General features: G+C 46.2%; 1 protein-coding gene across 1 annotated transcript in view; it reads right to left on the minus strand.

Annotated features, from left to right (window-relative positions):
* Nucleotides 1-18,134, minus strand: part of CLDN34 (claudin 34) — a 163,742-nt gene that overhangs the window by 86,324 nt on the left and 59,284 nt on the right. The window contains exon 10 of the mRNA XM_084790601.1: nucleotides 17,111-17,309. The gene's annotated coding sequence lies outside the window, so the exon portion shown is untranslated. The remainder of the gene's footprint in view (nucleotides 1-17,110; nucleotides 17,310-18,134) is intronic.

An 18,134-nucleotide genomic window follows, 5' to 3' on the forward strand; every position in this document is an offset into this window, starting at 1 on the left:
TAGATTTCTTCCCGGTTTGGTTTCTCTGGAAAGCCTTTTCAGACAACAGCCACAGTACAGCCCACTTTCCTACAGTCCAGGCAGACAACATCTGCAGAGCTACTGTGCTGCCGTGTGCCAAGTGATATGGATTACAACAGATGGGACAGAGAGAGGTCCCATCCATGTAGTGTCTCCCACATAACACGAGATGTGTGCGAGGTGTCCGACCTTCTTCACTTCACCAGGATCTCCTCAGAGGAGCCCCAGGTAGCCAGAAAGTTCCCCTCACAAGTACAGAATTTGAAATGTAAGAGGAGGAAGACCGGTGGCTGGCCTGAACTGTCTGGTGTGACTGATCCTGTTCAATATGAAGCACATGGGTATTGCATTGGGCAGAGGAGCCGGGCCACAGCTTCCAATGACATGGTAGATCCGAGCAAATCATGCCCTCTGTCGTCTATCCACCAAAGCAGGAAGCAGCCCCAAGTGACCCAGGGACAGGACTAAAACTGACCTAGATCCGTGCAGCACACAGTGTAAGATGGAAGTGTGTGGTTACTACATGAGGGACACACAGAAGGACAGCCTGCATTCTGATGGAGGATCGTCCAGAAAAGGCTGAGTAAAGGGCAGAGAAACAAAGGCTCTGGGGCCCACCTGAGAAATCTGGAGGAACTCCTGCATTCTTTGTTGAAGGCCATGAAGTATCCTGGGAAGCCCAGCTCCCAACCATCCCTCAGCAGCGGCAGAGGAAGCAATGACAGGAACTGAGCCCCATTCCTTTCTACGCTCTTCCTTCCTCACTTACCATCTGCCAAGAGGACCCTCTACGTGGCTACTGTGAGTCTCTTCCTCCCCCTTTGTTTTTTTTAAAAATATTTTAAAATAGCCTTAGTTAACCTGGGACAGGGCAGATATCAATCCTCTAAACTACCTCCCATAGTGGGGCAGGCATGGGATCCCTGCCTCAATCCCATGCCATCTGCTTTTGACAACTTCTATCAACCTACCTCTCATCCATAATCCCAAATACTTGCTAGTGTTCTTCATCTGGATTCTCCATCCACCCTGCCAGCCATGTGCGTCTCCTCCAGCTAACCCATGGTGGCCTTCCTCTCTTCACTTCAGGTCTCTCTCCTCCTGGCAATCCTTTCTTCGGCCCAGAATTCCTCTCTCTCTCTCTCTCTCTCTCTCTCTCTCTCTCTCTCTCTCTCTCTCTCTCTCTCTCTCTTCCTCCCCCTTTTATAAGTTTGCTGGGTGGGGTCTTAGTCCACAGCCCAGAGCTCAAGTCAATCCTCCTGCCTCATCCTTGTGCGTGTTTGACTACAGATGTGAGCCACCGTATCTACCAATACTGTGCTTCCTCATAACAAGCCAATTTCACAGGGGATGCAGTACTTTTACTGGATGACATGAAGGCACATGGCAGGCAGATCTGGGCTATGAGGATGCATGTCTAGAACCAGAGATAGTGTCCTGAACTACCATATATACTGCCCTCTCAAAAAGGTGCATGCAATCACACAAAGAGCTCACGAGGAAAGCAAGTCTGCCCATGGCCAGGAGTAAAGAGACACCTTCCTGACTAAAGACTATGGAGAACATCAATTCTTCATTTCACATTCAGTCTGGAGAAATTATGGAGGGGGGTAGAGGAGGTCAGGTGTAATCTCTGATCTCCTGATGCCATCAAGGACCAGCCCACTTTTTCTGGCATTCACAGATGACATGAGCCAAATGTAGCAAGGCACTCCTGTATCTTCCTGAGAGCAGATATCCCCAGAGCCCCCAGCAGATACTCTTTTCCATTCAGGTTGCTCAACTCTGGCCTCTCCCCTATTCCTTTGCCTATTGGGAGCCAGTAGAATAGATGGTGGCAGCAGTCTTCCTTGAAAGGTTTGGCATGGCTGGCTCTAAGTAAGACTTTCACCTCCTACCTACCCTCAGGACTCAGCTGAGACAGGATGCCTTCCCCAAGGCCATCTCTGGTCTCCTTCACACCGTCTAGACTGGGGTCCTTCCAAAGGATCCCACAGCATCCTGTATTTCCATCTACCCCACCCTAAGGCCATTCAGCTGTCAAGGTATGGTTATCTGTAGGTCTAACTCACTGGCCTAGGATTCATGTGAGTGGACAGCTAGTTTCTTTGGTTCACCCTTTCCGGACTAGCATAAGTATGGAGAACTCCAGACCCTTTTATAAACATGTCATTTTTTCAGCCTTACAGAATTGGGGTGGCTTGCACAGGGATGGCCCCTGTAGACTCATGTGTTGGAATGCTTGTCTCAGAGGGAGTCACAGTATTAGGAGGTGTGGCCTAGTTGGAGGAAGTGTGACACTGTAGGGGTGGGCTTTGGGGTCTCCTATACTCAAGCTCTGCCCAGTGTAGAACACAGTCCTCCTCTTGCTGGCTGCAGATCAAGATGTAGAACTCTCAGCTCCTTCTCCAGCACCATGTGTGCCTGGATGCTGCCATGCTTCCTGCCATGATGACAATGGAGTAAACCTCTGTATGAAACTGTAACCCAGCCTCAATGAAATATTTTCCTTCATAAGAGTTGCCTTGGTTGTGCTATCTCTTCACAGCAATGAAACCCTAAGGCAATAATCCACATTCTCCCACACTGCAATGGAGGAAGGCCCCAACACTCAGAGCCTGAGATTACACAACCAAAAGAAATAGAATTCCAGCCTGAGTCAGACTGACTCCAGATGCCCGCGCCTTTGCTGGTGAGGCAAGACCATTTCACATTCTCTGCCTCCTCAGAAGCCTGAGGTACTAAGTAATCTTGAGGCTGAGTGGTCAGGCAAGAAAGGCCTAGAGGCTAAGCCCAAGCAGATCCTGTAACTCATGTGGCAAACATTTTCCATCCTTCCCTCAAGGCCATCTGTGCTCTCAGTGCCTGGTGTGCTGCCAAATTAACCTGGCCTGTCCATGCAGCCCAAACAAACACAGCCAGGTCCTTCTCCCCTTGAACAGCACCCCAGTGTGGATGAGGAGGAAAATAAGTAGCTAAACAAGCAAATGCTCCAGAAATTGAGATGATGAAAACTACAAGTAGGTTTGTGTTCATTTTGAAAACCAATATGGTAAATGTTATCTTCCCTATCATTCCTTTCTGCGTGTGTTCAGGAAATAAATTTATATCATCTGAAAAGGAACAGAATTCATCTAACCATTTTGGTTAAATAATATTAGGTCACTTCGCCAAGAATGACAAAATCTCCCATCTGTAAAAGGCAATGTGTGCTGAAGTGTGGTTGCCCAGCAGGTAATTAATGGCTTAGAGTTAGCATTAGGGTTAGGGCTCAGGGCAGCACATGGACAGGCAAGTCTGTCCTGACCCTGCCTCACAGGCCTTCCCCACGAATGGTTCCTACAAGGATAGACTCTGTCACACCAGGCCTAGAATACGCCAGATGTGCTTCTAAGAAGTGTCTCTAGAAAAGAATCTCAAGTCAATAAATGGCCAGTAAGCCTAACATTAGTGTGCAAGAAAGTGCCACAACAAAAAGTAGTCATTACCTTTGGGAGGTCATGCACGTGCAACCAGAAGACGCGCATTTGCTGGATGCTGGTGGCTCCTGTTGTCAATACCAGGAGTCAGGAGCAGAAGCAGGAGGATATCTGAGTTGGAGGCCAGCATGGTCTACAGAGTGAGTTCCACAACAACCAGGGCTACACAGAGACACCCTACCTTGAAGTAAAACAAAACAAAAACCAAAAGGGACACGGACATGAGATATGGAACTACACTGGTAGCTGATAAGGAAAGGTGCAGGGAAAAGCAAAGGAGAGGGGCAAAGCAGCAGGAGGAAGACATGGTCACTTCTCCCCAGTGCCATGCTCTGCTCACCAGTCCCTAATCCCTGCGTTTGCATCATAGATCCCAACACCCGTGGCCTGTGTGAGACCTACACGTCTCACCTACAAAACAACAGCATCAGAGTGGCCAGTGTGCATTCACCTCACTTGTCTTCCCCGAGGACACCGTGGTTCCATCAACCCCATAGTCAATGGAACCAATCCGAAGCAGTGAAGCCAGTCTGACGAAGCACAGCTCTGTGAAACAAACAATCAAGGGGGAAATTTGGGTGTGCATCACTGCCAGGTCCTTGAAAACAGAGTGGGGAGCGAAGACACAATGCTGACCATTGCCCTGAGTGAACAGGAACTCCAGAATCAGATCTGCTATGGCCACTCAGAGCAGATGGTGTCCAGCTGAGAAACAGCAGTCACAGAAGACAAAGGGCTGTTTGGCTACTGCAGTGATATCACGTGCATCTAGACTCTGGGCCCTGCAGGGGGGAAAGGCTCAGGCACTCTCCGGGTGAACAGAAAAGCAGCCTTGGCTTCCTATATTCATGTGTACATCCTGCAGGGTAATACTGCTCAGAGGACTCCAAATCTTCAGGGCAGGGACCTGATGTGAAAATGACAACAAAACGAGTGACAGTGTGAGGCAGAGAGGAATGGACCAGCAAGGAGGCTCCTAGTTACTTGAATCAAGAAAGGCTTATGCCTGGGTGAGGTGGGATTCTGTTGTACGGGTTGCAGTGACCATATTTGACATCTTGCAGATTTTTTCCATGAGACAACATGTGCCTGTGTATGTGTGTGTGTGTGTGTGTGTGTGTGTAGGAGAGAGAGAGAGAGAGAGAGAGAGAGAGAGAGAGAGAGAGAGATATCTTGGGGATATGAAACACAAAATTCTTTTATTTTTCATATACACACTATACAAATAAGCTATAGGTGATTTATACAAGTTTATACTGATAAAGTTATGCATCCTAAGTGAAGTTCAGTGCAGTGTATATGTGTGTCTTTCTGTCTGTCTGTGTGTATTGAACACAGGGCCCCAGCCATACAAAGCTCACCCTCCACCACTGAAATACACTCTCACCCTGGCCTCCATTGCAACATGCTGCCAGGAGGAGGCTCGCTGTGGAATCTTCTGTCCGTGGTTCCACACTGGTGCTGGGGAAGCTTCAGGATCTGGAATTTGGGGATTTGGCAGCCTCCAGTGAGATGTGTTCAGCAGTGTTGCTATCCTCCCTGCCAAGGAGGTAGCTGGACATCACAGAGGCTCAGGCACTCACTGCAGGTCACACAGCTAGTTGTTGATGGTGAACACTTTTTAAAAAAAATTTAATTTGCTCATTTTACCTCCCGTTTGTAGCCCCCTCCCTCCTGTTCCCACCCTATCTCCATCATCCCCCCTTTACCCTCCCTAGTCCTCAGAAAGGGGGAGCCCTCCTCCCCTATCACCTGACCTCAGCCTATCAAGTCTCATCTGGACTACCTGACCACTTCTTTTCAAACTGTGTGCTATCAGCCACAACAATAAGTCCTCTCATCACTGCCACCTACTGGCTTTAATTTGCATACACCATCTTTTTTTTCATTTTAAAAATTATAATTTATTAACATTACATCCGATTGTTATCTGGTAGCTCTTATCTTCCCATTCCTACCCTCCTCCTACTTCTGCCCTCTTCTCCTCCCCTAGACCGGTGATGTGGAGGCTCTTCCCCCCACTGTCTGACACAGTCTATCAGGTGTCATCAGGATAGCCTGCATCACCTTCCTTTGTGTGCCCTCAAGGCCGCCAGTGATCAAATCTCAAGCACCAGAGTTCATGAGATGTAGTCCCCGCTCCCCCGCCACACACATGGAGAATGAGCTGTCCATCTGCTAATTCTGAACAGAGAGTCTAGGTGCTCTGCATGCATTATACTTGGTGCATCAGATTGTGCAGGGTCCCCAAGTCCACATCCCCCAGCCTTGATGGTCTCCCTGTGAAGCTCCTGACCCCCACCAGGTATCCCCCATGAAACATGTTCACTCTTCCATACAACTCTCAGTGCTCTGCCCAGTGTCCTGTGTGAGTCCCAGGATCTGTTCCTAACCACCACTGGGTGGAGTCTCTCAAAGGACATCTATGTTGGATTAATATCCACTTATAAGTGAGTATATGCCCCTGGTCTGGGTTATCTCATCGAGGATTTTTTCTACTTCCATCCATTTGCCTGCAAATTTCAAGCTGTCCTTGTCTTTAATATATGAGTAGTATTCCATTGTATGAATGTACCACAGTTTCTTTATTCATCCTTTGGTTGAAGGACATCTAGGTTGTTTCCAGATTCTGGCTATTACAAATAAAGCTGGTTGAACATAGTTGAGCAAATGTCCTTGTTGTACGGTGGGGCGTCTTTTGGGTATATGCCCAGGAGCACACACCATTTTACACTTAGCAGCCATCTCCCCAGCTACAATTTCTCACCATCTGGTAATGTTGGACACAGACTCTGTTTTGGCAAAGGACTGTCACTTGAGAAGGCAGCTATTCCTCACAATACACAATGGGATCCCCACCCTAGACCTGAACAGATATCTTGGGTCTCAAATGCTGGGTAAAGATTATGGACCGCTGCCATTGTCTTGACGATCTAGTTCACGCCAGTGTACAATTTTCACAGTAACTCAATGAAGCCAGTGGTTCTGTAAAATAAACCAAAACAAAAAACAAACAAACAAAAAAAACAAACAAAAAAATTATTGCTAAGATGTTTCCTTAGATGCCAAGATCATCCAGGTAAGAGACACTGCCATTTGGACAGAGAGGTGCCAAAATTGTTCTCCTTAAAACACAGGAACCCTTTTTGCTGTCTGTACCCTGAGAGGCTCAGCCATACACAGGCCCCTACTTGTCCTTTCTGGACAAAGCCAACAAAACAGCCCCACAGAGGTCAGCACACACACACACACCAGCACAGCGCGGACAGCCTGGGTCAATATAGAGAAACCATATTGGAAAGGCGGGTGGAAACTAATGCTCATTCACAATTTCCCATTCCACAGAGGTCTACCGCCCAGGACCAGCTGTCCTCCAGCAAACAGGGCAGCCCTGTATGCCTTCTCTCTCTAGCATCTCCTGCTGTGGCTTGCACTTGAGGAAAGCAGTCTAATACTTGCATGCTGACACAGAAATCATAGGCCTCTGTGTGTTTCTGTTTCTCTCTCTCTCTCTCTCTCTCTCTCTCTCTCTCTCTCTCTCTCTCTCTCTCTGTGTGTGTGTGTGTGTGTGTGTGTGTGTGTGTGTGTGTGTGTGTGTCTAAGTCATATCCTGATTCTTTGTCAGGAATCCCAAAAGACTTTCTCTGACTGTTCTATTGGGAAATGTTATCTTCACTGCAAACAGTAACTCCTCAGTGGTGCTGTCTCACACTGCAGAATGGCAGATGGGCTGCCTGGCTGACAATGCCAAGGAAACAAGTCACCTGCGAGCTTGAACACACATTTGAGACCAGTGACATCATGGGTGGCTAATAGTACCTACAAGAAACTTTATTACCCCTTCTCCAAGTCAATTGCGATCCCCAGGGAATTAAAGAGAAATGTCACACAGAGATGGTCCAACCGTGACTTGGACACTGAAGGGATGGACCTCCTGGTTTAAAACAAGCATTTCTCTCAGAAAGCGCCATTCAGGGTGGCCAAGGAGGGATCCTGGTCCAGACCCTAATGCTCACCAGGCCTGTGCTAAGAACTTCTCTCTGTTTCCCATCTCTTTTCCTTCACCCGCCCTAGCTAGGGAGGCTCCCTCCTCTTCTCCCCTCAGCACTCTTTCCCATGTTGCTCCGTCTGACATCCCTCCCAGCTCCCTCCCGCCTTCCTTCTTCTCAAGCCCTTCCTGCTCTCCTTCTGAAGCTCTCTCGAACCCTTTGCTCTCCCATTCTCCCTCTGGGTCGCGCTGGGTATCTCACAGGTGTTTTGCCAATGAAACAGGCCCTGCAGTCTGACTGTCAGAGGACCCTTCCTTTGCTCAACCCTGGAAAGGCAGCTTGGCTATCAGACATAAGAGGAGCAAGGGTCTGCTTCTTTTTTTTTCCCTAGGGCTTCCAGCTGTGTCGTTAAGTTGCTTGTGTGGGATGGTTCCACTTTCTTCTTAAAGGCACTTAGTGCTATGAATTTTCCTCTTAGCACTGCCTTCAATGGCTTCCACAAATTTAAGTATGCTGTTCCTTCATTTTCATTGAATTGCAGTAAGTCTTCTTTTTCTTCTTTATTTCTTCCCTGACCCAGGTGTCATTAAGTAGAGAGTTATTTAGTTTCCATATGTGTGTGGCCTTTTTGTTATTTCTGTTGTTGTTGAAGTCCAGCCTTAGACCATGGTGATCTGACACATGGTATTATTTCAATCTTCTTGAATCTGTTGAGGCTTGCTTTGTGACCTATTATGTGATCAATTTTGGAGAAGGTTCCATGGGGTTCTGAGAAGAAGGTATAATCCTTTGTGTTTGGGTGAAAAGTTCTGTAGATATGTTAGATCCATTTGTTTCATGACATTAGTTAATGTCGTTATTTCTCGGCTTAGTTTCTGTTTCAATGACCTGACTTTCACACAAACTCTGGTGCCCCATATTTGACCACGTCCCCTGGATGGGGAGACCTGGTGGCACTCAGAGGAAGGATAGCAGGCTACCAAGAAGAGACTTGATACCCTATGAGCATATACAGGGGGAGGAGGTCCCCCTCGGGAACAGTCATAGGGGAGGGGAATAAGGGGGAAATGGGAGGGAGGGAAGAATGGGAGGATACAAGGGATGGGATAACCATTGAGATGTAACAAGAATAAATTAATTTTAAAAATGCTAAAATAAAAAAAAGAGGAGCAAGCTGCCCTCTGGAGGCTAGAGAACCCTCATCACAGCTGTCTGGGTCTGCAGGCCAGGCCAGTGTCTCCCTGGGAAGAAACGCTTCAGAGAAAAGGGAGATGCCTGTGCGGTAGCCTTAATCTCAGGGAGGCTGCAGTGGTTTTCTCCTCAGGAATGGTGGTATAGGGGGTCACAGCCCTCCCTGTCCAGCTCAGAGAGGGCAGTCTCTATGGAATCCAGACAGCATGCAGCAGCCATCATCAGTGACCATTTTCCTGGGGTGAACGTAAGGGCTGCAGGGATGACATCACAAGGGGGATCTTGAGCACCTAGGACAGGTCTCAGGAGGCTGCAGGTCAGTTGGGGTCCACCGAGAGCAGGTGAAGAGGAATCTGTGCTCTTTGGGTTTCCTGGTTATCTTTGTGTGGGCCCCAGAGTCCACAGGGAAATGAAAACCAAAGAGGTAAGGGAGTCATACTAAGGCCTCCAGATGTGGGGCTCCAGTGTCTGGGTGAATTTGCTGCTTGCCTTTTAGTTTCATATGAGAGATCCAGCTATAGTGGCATATGGGGTGAGCATGGAATCAGGGGACCTCTCAGCCACTGAGCAGGGAACATTTATCCCTGTGCCCAGATAGTTTAGGGGTACAAACTTCCCACCTGAGTGGATCGTCCATGAGAGGAAAGCATAGGATGTGGAAGGCCTGTCATCCAGGAGTACTGCGAATCATGACAGGAGAGTGTGTGCACATCCGGCTCAAGCATCAACTCTAAATCACAGCTCTCACCTCAGAGGGAGCATGAGTGTTTGTTCTGCAGCCAAACAGAAGAGACTGCGGTCCAGGAGTTGGGGTGCTCCATAGCCCATGTGGAAGCAGTTTCATGAAATTGTTATAGTGACAGAACAAAGAAAGTTCAGCAGGAATGCAAGTTAAAATGTCAATGAATTCAGATCTTGAACTATTTTAATGATTTCCTTCATCTGGTTATTTATATTTTTCTGAAATTCTTCAATTGGTGCCCCCTTTTCTGACCACATCCCCTGGATGGGGAGGCCTGGCAGCACTCAAAGGAATGGTAGCAAGTTACCAAGAAGAGACTCGATAATCTAAGAGCATATATAGGGGGAGGAGGTCTCCCTCAATCACAGACATAGGGGAGGGGAGAAGGGGGGAAGTGGGAGGGAGAGAGGAATAGGAGGGTACAAGGGAAGGGCTAACCATTTAGATGTAATAGGAATAAATTAATTTTTAAAACGTCAATGAAAATATCAGAGGGGCATGTTAAGTGTGGGGGAACAGCAGGCACAGACCTCAGCTTCTTTGTGTGTGTTCTCAGCCCCTTTGTAGAGAAGAAGACGATACTCTTAATACATTCCAAAGGTTTATGAAGATCCTAGGTCCAACAGAGAGGTGGACAAGAATGTCTCTTCAGGGGACTAAACATAGCGCAAGGATGGTTTTCATTAGGAACTGACCTTACTATAGTCCAAACTCTCCAGTTCCTGAAGCTTTACTGGGTCAGCCAGCTTCAGTGGACACAGCTTCTTTCCAGGAATTCTTATTCACACAAGCCTCAATTCCAGCTACAATGATGAAGGGCGATCCATTACGCCAGACAGTTACCTGAAAGGACCAGTGTGACCTGTTCCTCACCAGGCCTCAGTGCAGGGAGGCAGGTGTGAGGCAACCTTCTTGATGACACTGAACAAACACGCGGGGCATGCTTCATAACTGCGCAAGCAGGCACAGGGACCTGTGTTCTGGCTGTGTTTTGTTACATGGTCTTACACACCTCAGGCTGGCCTCAAACTTGCTACGTAATCAAGGATGACCTCCTGCTTCCAGTGTCCACTCTCTGGATTACAGGTACACATCAGCACACTGGGCTTGCTATGGCTGAGGAAGGAACCAGAGCCTGCTTCAGAGTAGGGAGGACTCTACCAACTGAGCTGTGTCCACAGCCCAAGTCTTCTTGATTTCTCTCGGGAGGAACTTACTCATAAATAAATACTCATACTTCTGAAAAACTGGTGTTTTCCTTGCCTGAATAAAAACAGCAAAACTGAGTATTATCCTGGGATATCTTTCTCATCCCCATTCTTACAAACAATGTAACTTCTGTCCTCGTAATGGATCCCCGGATGTCACACAAGCTAGGCAGGCACTCTGCCACCCAGGTAGCTTTAACACAGATTCACACAAGGTAATGGACCCATTTTTGGGAAATAACTGTGTGGTGGAAGTCCTGGTTAGCAGTGAGACCCCAGTTTGATGGACAGCACTGCCCTTGTTCAAAGGAAAGGAAAGGGAAATGTGGTGACTGAGCCCTAGGGAGATCAAGCAGCCACGTACGTGCTCTGTCAGTGTGACCTCGGTCATGTCCACCCTCCTGGTGTTCAATGATACTAGTGACTAGAGTCACACAAGGAATAAGTGATGCGTCCTTGACTCAGAGCCAGGGGTCTGAGCTTGGTGCCTCCCTGTGGCAGCCACATGTTGCTGCACTCCAGCTCTTCCCATCCAGTCAGTCCTCTCCTAAGCTCCAGACTTTTTGAGCCAACTGACCACCCTCAAACTGTGTTGCATTCGGGAAGCACCAGGGCAGTGGACATGACTTCTGAGGGGACCCAGTGATAGAAGCTGGGGTCACGAAAGCCCTCCCCTACCTCCTGAAGGGGAGGACCAGCTACAGAAAGGAGTTTAGAAGCCTCCAGATGAGGTCAGTGTTTCTCAGACACAGCCTGATGGGTTTTAATGCTCTGCACGTTGATCGGACACCCTGACTCTCTTAAGTTTATTACTTTGCTGTTATTATTTCAGAAAAGGTTCTGTCATCGTATAGCTCAGGCTGGCTCCAATTGGAGACTGTCTTCCCTCAGTGCCCTTCCCTCTTTACTTCTCTTTTCACACTGTCATGATTGGTGTATATTGGTGAAAATGTCCAAAGAAGATCGTATGCAGGGATACAGGTGAGTAAAGACAGACCTTTCTACCCGATGAATACAGCTCATAAGGGTCACCACAACCAGATAGAAGCAGAGAACTTTCTCCAATCAAATGAAACCCATTAGGCCTGTCATCATCATCACATAATAACAGGTAGACATCAAGGAACCACGTGGAGGGGCTGTGCAGGTGGACAAAGGTAAGAACTGGAGGATGGCGATTCATGCACGAAATGCCATCTTCAGTCACGATGTGACTCTTGCACTCGTGAACTCACAGGAGCTGTGGCGACCTGCACAGGATGAAGCCAGTAGAAATTCCAGCATGTGTAGAGGAGGGCCTCACTAGACCTTACCCCTAGCTGAGGACCTGTTGGTGATGGTGACTGGAGAGGAGTCAGTGTTCTTTAGGGGTGTTGTTCGTGCTCCGGTGCACAGCCTAACGCATACCATGTGCAGATGGACATCACTAATTAGAAACAATGATGGATTTTAAAAGAAAGAATAAGAGGAGTAAATTTGGGGAGAAGATATATCAGGGTGTGTCTAGGGGATGGAGGGTTTATGTTGGAGTGGCTATGATGACAATGCACTTTATATGTGTGTCAAAGCCTCAATGAATAAGGAAAAGAACTTTTTTAAGGGAGTAATGGTTCAAGCCCCATATGTTTAACCCAAACACAACTGTCAGCCCACACCTTCTGCACGACTCCCCCTCCCCCAGTGCTGCCTTCGAGGCACCAGCTTCCTTCTTGTTGCTTAGGCTAGAGGTGTGGAGGCATCCTTCATAGCTGCTTCTCTCCACCCGCCCCACCCGCCCCACCCGCCCCACCAGCCCCACCCGCCCCACCCGCCCCAAGCCCAGCCAGTCCCTCCCACTCCATCTCTCTATGGGAGACCTTTACAAGTCTCTCTACCCATCACTGCAGTTAGATCCCTAGTCCACATTTACGTAGTGTGGGGGATGCAGAAAATTTGGCAACAAAAGAAAAATTTGACCATTCAACAACAAAACCTAATTCAAAGTCAAATGTGGAACATATCCAAGGTATTTCTGGTAGCCATTGCCCCAGTTGTACCATGAGACATCACTGCAGCCTTGGTTCTGAACATGGAGTCTGTAATTTTGTACACGCCATCGATCCGTGCTGCGATGCACCATCGGAAATATGTGAAGCACCTCTGCAGTACTCATCACTAGCACATGTTGTTATGCTACCAACTACAGTGTGTTACTTTCCATTATGAGTTGGAAATACAATGAAATATATATGAAACAAAGGCATTCCCTTCTCCTACCATCATTACTCAGCATTAAAGTACCAAATGTCTTTGGATTATATTGTGTTAAAGTGCTTGGTTTAAAAAAAATGACTCAATTGCTAACGTGGGTAAAACTTTTTAAATGGATAATGCATTTTGACTTGGGATTAGGACAGTTTTCAGCAATTTCTGAAATGGGTCTGAAGCGTACTTCTATTGGGCCATTTTATACTACGTATTTACATAAGCCTGAATTCTCAGCATTGATTATGAAATCAAAATGTCAGTCAACTCTGAGAAATGTTGAAAATGTTCTAAGTCCTGCAGATCAAGAATAAATTCTGTATGTAAAAAAATAAACAAGCACTTCCATTTTATTGTTATGTGAATTTGCTTTCATCTTTAATAGATGGCAAAACTATCTGTATGCTGGTAGGCGATGGGCCTGCCCCCCATAAGATGCTGGTCACTGTAAGCTGGCCAGACCTCACACCCTGAAGAAATCAACCCACGCCCTCCACCTCCTATTCTCCATAACCAAGAGTTAAGAAGAAGCCAGCTGTGTTCCCTGTTTCCTGTTGGGGGCATAGAGGTGCTTGTGCTCACAGAGAAGCACCAGGCAAACCAGGAATGTTAAGCATGCAGGGTTGTCTCTTCAAAGCAAGAGATTTATAACCTGTTTTCTGCCCAGAGGCCTAGGAATGGGTGTGGTTAGTAGCCTGGTGGCCTTTGTTCTATCCGTGGGGCCAGGCCACATCTGGCTCACCCAGACTCTTACAAATAGCACTGGAACTGGTTAACAGCCTAGGTGACCCCTCTGCTATATGTATGACCACAACCATGCTGGATCCTCCCCAGGCCCTTAAGTTAACACATGCAGTCTCTAAAGATCTAATCTTTGTGGAAGAAGTGACTTGGACTTTGAAAAGAGTTTCAGTTAATTATGCCCTGAGCTTCACAGTGGATACAGGAATGTGTTACACCAAGGTGCTTTTCACCAAATTGCACTGTATTTAACTATGCCTAAAATAAAGTTAGAACCAGCAGTGGCTACTGAGTAATGTTGAACCAGACTTCCTTCTTGTCTTAATTGGATTGACACTGTGATGGTCATGACATTTGCAGAGAATTCCCGCCCCCCCCCCACACACACACACACAGAGAGAGAGAGAGAGAGAGAGAGAGAGAGAGAGAGAGAGATATTGAGAGATGGAGAAAGAAAGGGAGGGAGAGGGGAGAATGGAGGGAGGGGGAAGGAGAGAGACAGGGCCTGGCATGGGCTTTAGATATATCAACACTTATTTCCTGTAACACACTTCCTCCAACAGGGCCATCCCTCCTAGTCTTTTCAAGTAGTGCCACTCCCTAGTGACTAAACATTCAAATATATGAGTCTCTGGGGGCCATTTTTATTCAAACCACAACCACCATCAATTTATAGCTACTGCTCCTGCCAGCATTATTGGCACCTTGCTGCTCGTTCTCTAATCCAGTGACATGAGGGGCCTCCCTTCCTACTAATAAGGTCATGTCACCCCTTCCAGATTCTGGGAGAGCTGCCTCCTACACTTAGAATAGTGTCCCACCTCCTTGACAAGCAACATCTGGTCCTGCCTAACCCTAAATGCCTTATCTGGAGCATGCCCCTCCTGTTGCTGCATCCTAGTCCAAATTCTAATCAATGTACACGGTTTCTTTTTTTAATCTTTTATATGGTCCATACTGGCCCTGTATTTCTCACTCTGATTTCTACAGCCTCACAGATGCCTTTTCCTTTGTTTTTCATGTACCTCTTCCCTGCTCCTGCCTGAGTCCTAATTAACCTCCCAGCTCTCCTTATCTTGGCCAAGTAAACCAATTTCCATCTTATGTAGGGTGTGGCTGGATAAAATGGCAAACTCAAAAGTTTTCATATTTTGACTGATGGGAAACTGATGGAGACTTGTTTTTTAAGATCCCCAAACGAAGTGACCAATTATAGTAGAATCTGAGAGCAAGGTTTTCTGCGTACTGCTTAAAGGAAGTTAGAAGACACAGAGGTAACTGTGAAAGGTGAAAGACTAATTTTCCTGAACTGAGCCATCATTTCACTCTGTATCTTGAAAAGATCATTTTATGTATTTTACAGTATACAATAAATATCAAAATAATTACACTTAAAGAAAATAAAGCCATGTGTTTAAAGTACTTTCAGAGAAGGAGCAGGATACATATAGCATAGATCTCCCCTTCATTTCATTCTTATGGACCTGCTATTACATTTGAATTTGAAGTTAGAATTATGGCCCTGGTGTATTATTATTATTATTATTATTATTATTATTATTATTATTATTATTATTATTATTATTATTATTATTGTGTGATCTATGCTGTGGGCATATCTCACACAGAAGAGGGAGCAGCACAAATGTGGATAGAACGTATCATCTCATGGCTTCCTTGAACCAAGGGATAAACAGGAGTGGTCCTCATTGCTGAGTGTTGGTGAAATACTTCTTCACTACAAGATTAGTGACACTGACAAATTGTACTGGCTTGCAATCTATTTGCCCAGGGACTAGCCATGTGGATCTTCAGGGGGCATCAAGGTCAACAACGTTCTCAGTCAGGGAGCCCGGAAGGGACTCTTCAGTGTTTTGTTGTTGTTTGTTTGTTTGTTTGTTTGTTGTTGTTGTTTTAGTGCACCTCCTCAGTTGCCCTCAATACTTGCCACAGACAGTGAGAGGGCACTAGGCTAGTTCCTACATATCCTGAGGAAAGATCAAGCCCAAAGCTGGTTCTACCTGCTTTCAAGTGATCTGATGCTACTTTATACCATATTATGCTGGCTTTTTTATGTCAACTTGACACAGACAGGAGTCATTTGTAAGAGATAATGAAATGAAATGAAAAAATACCTCCACCACGTTGGCCTGTGAAAGCCTGTGGTGCATTTTCTTCACTGACGATTGATATAGAAGTCTCTAGCTCCCTGTGGTGCTACCCCAGGCCTGGTGGTCCTGGGTGGTATAAGAAAGCAAGCTGATCAAGCCAATAGGGAAAAAGAACTCCATGGCCTCATCAGTTCCTGCCCTAACTTCTCTGGATGATGGACTACAAGCTCTAAGATGAAATAAACCCTTTCCTCCCCAACTTGCTTTTGAGCACAGTGTTCATCACAATAGGAGCCCTTAAACTAAGGCAGAAATTGGTATCAGAACTAGTGTACTGCTGTGACAGAGCTGAACCATGTGTTTGGGGGAATATTGAGGAAGGACTTTGGAACTCTGGCCTGGAAAAGCTGTCATGTGCTTGGAACTTAATGAGCTGTTGTAAGAATGTAGAACATAACACTGAGAGTAGTGCAGATGGTGGAGGCCTACCTTAAAAACTTCTCGAGGGAAGTAAAGACTCTAACAAGGCCACTGATGTGATATTTTGAAGTAAGAACCACTAAAGTAAAGTAAATACTGTTCAAGTGGAGGTGAGAAATTATCAGTGATTAAGAAGAAAGCAGCAGCCAGGCAGTGATGGGGCATGCCTTTAATCCCAGCGCTTGGGAGGAGGATCTCTGTGAGTTCGAGGCCAGCCTGGTCTGCAAAGAGAATTCCAGAACAGGCAAGGCTACACTGAGAAACCCTGTCTCAAAAAACTAAAAAAGCTAAAGAAGAAGAAGAGAAGGTGGAGGAGAAGGAGGAGAACGAGAAGAACAAGAAGAAAGGAGCAGCATGGATGGATGTGGCTGGATTTAGCTACTTTGTGGGTTATTTTCTACCTTTCTAACTCCCTACCACTACATATGAGAGGAAAAAGGATAGAGAGAAAAGGAAAGAGATATCTGAATAAAGTCAGGGGTCAGAAATGAAGTGTAGTTATCATTAGACTACTTCCTGCTGATTAGGGGCATCAAACTGCTTGGAGCAAGTTTGATCTTTGCTAGCAGGTTATCTGATTTTTTACTTTTTTTTTTCTTTGCACATTAACTACTTAACAAGCCATGACCAACAGCAACCAACAACAACCAACCAACCATCCACCAACAATCCACCCGCCTCTCAGGGCCCTAGCATTTATAAACCCTCTGAAAAGTCCCCCAAATTCTAAACAATACACAATTGCAGAACCTATCTGCAGCTGGAAAAACCACACCTCTGTTAAAGCAGGAGGCAAATCACAGTCAGATGCTGCATAGTCATCCCCGTACCTGGGGATAAAACAAAACTATATTCTTATAATATTTGTGTTTTTAAAAAAAATCCAAAACTCCGAAATTCTCACTCTACATGAAATCTTCTGGGAGTATTTTATTAGGGTCAGCAAGCAAAAGCTCTGTTCCAAGCAGACAAAGTAGTAAGTACTTCATGCCAGCAGCCAAACCTGGTAGCGTAAGGTTCATCCAGTTGGTGATGGTTTTGAAGGCGTGGAGGGGTCATGGAGAGCAGCTGAGACTTGGTACTGTGTGGCAGGGCTGGAGTCCCTGCAGAGAGGCAAGGAGAAACCATTGGTGACGATGCAGCCTCAGTTGTAGTAGAACTGAAGAGGCCATGCAGAGTAACTGAGGCTTAACAGCAAGCGCCAGGGTTGGAGACCCCAAAGAGAGCCCAGAAGAAACTACTGGAAAAGTGAAGTGAAAATGCAATAGAAGACCCAGCATCTTCGAGATACCAGTACCGTGGAATGAGTGGCAAGGGCAGCAGCAACCATGGGGCAGATCTGGCCTGAACAAAAAGACAGCATGTATGTACTGCAGATTGCAGACCCAAGAAGCAGAGCTAGCAACTAGAAAGCATTTGTTTCTGGAGTGTACAGGTGCCTACAGTTGTGAGACAGACCATGGATATTTTAAGGAAACTGAAATTTTAGACACTGGATATTTTAAAGGAGCTGAAGTTTGAATGTTTGGATTTTTAAGGACTATGGAATTTTAAACTTAGTTGTGTTTGACTTCTAGGACAGCCGTGACTACAAAACAGAGAGGCTCTGTCTCAGAAGAAAATTTATGTTTTATATTATAATATTAACATGACATCTTGTGGACAACAACAGAGCAAGGTCATGGTTTTTTTGATTGGTTGGCTTGGTTTGCTTTGGTTTTCTTTTTATTTTTTTCTTTCTTTTCTTTTCTTTCTTTTTTTTTTAAACAGGGTTTCTCTGTGTCCTGGACTCACTTTATAGACAGGCTGGCCTTGAACTCACAGAGATCCACCTGCCTCTGCCTCCCTGAGTGCTGAGATTACAGGTGTGTGCCACCACGCCCTGCTGAAAGGTCATGTTTTTATAGTGATATATTTGTGTGCCAAAT

Source organism: Acomys minous (assembly GCF_964271855.1).
Source record: "Acomys minous genome assembly, chromosome: 7".
Classification (NCBI taxonomy): Eukaryota; Metazoa; Chordata; class Mammalia; order Rodentia; family Muridae; genus Acomys; species Acomys minous.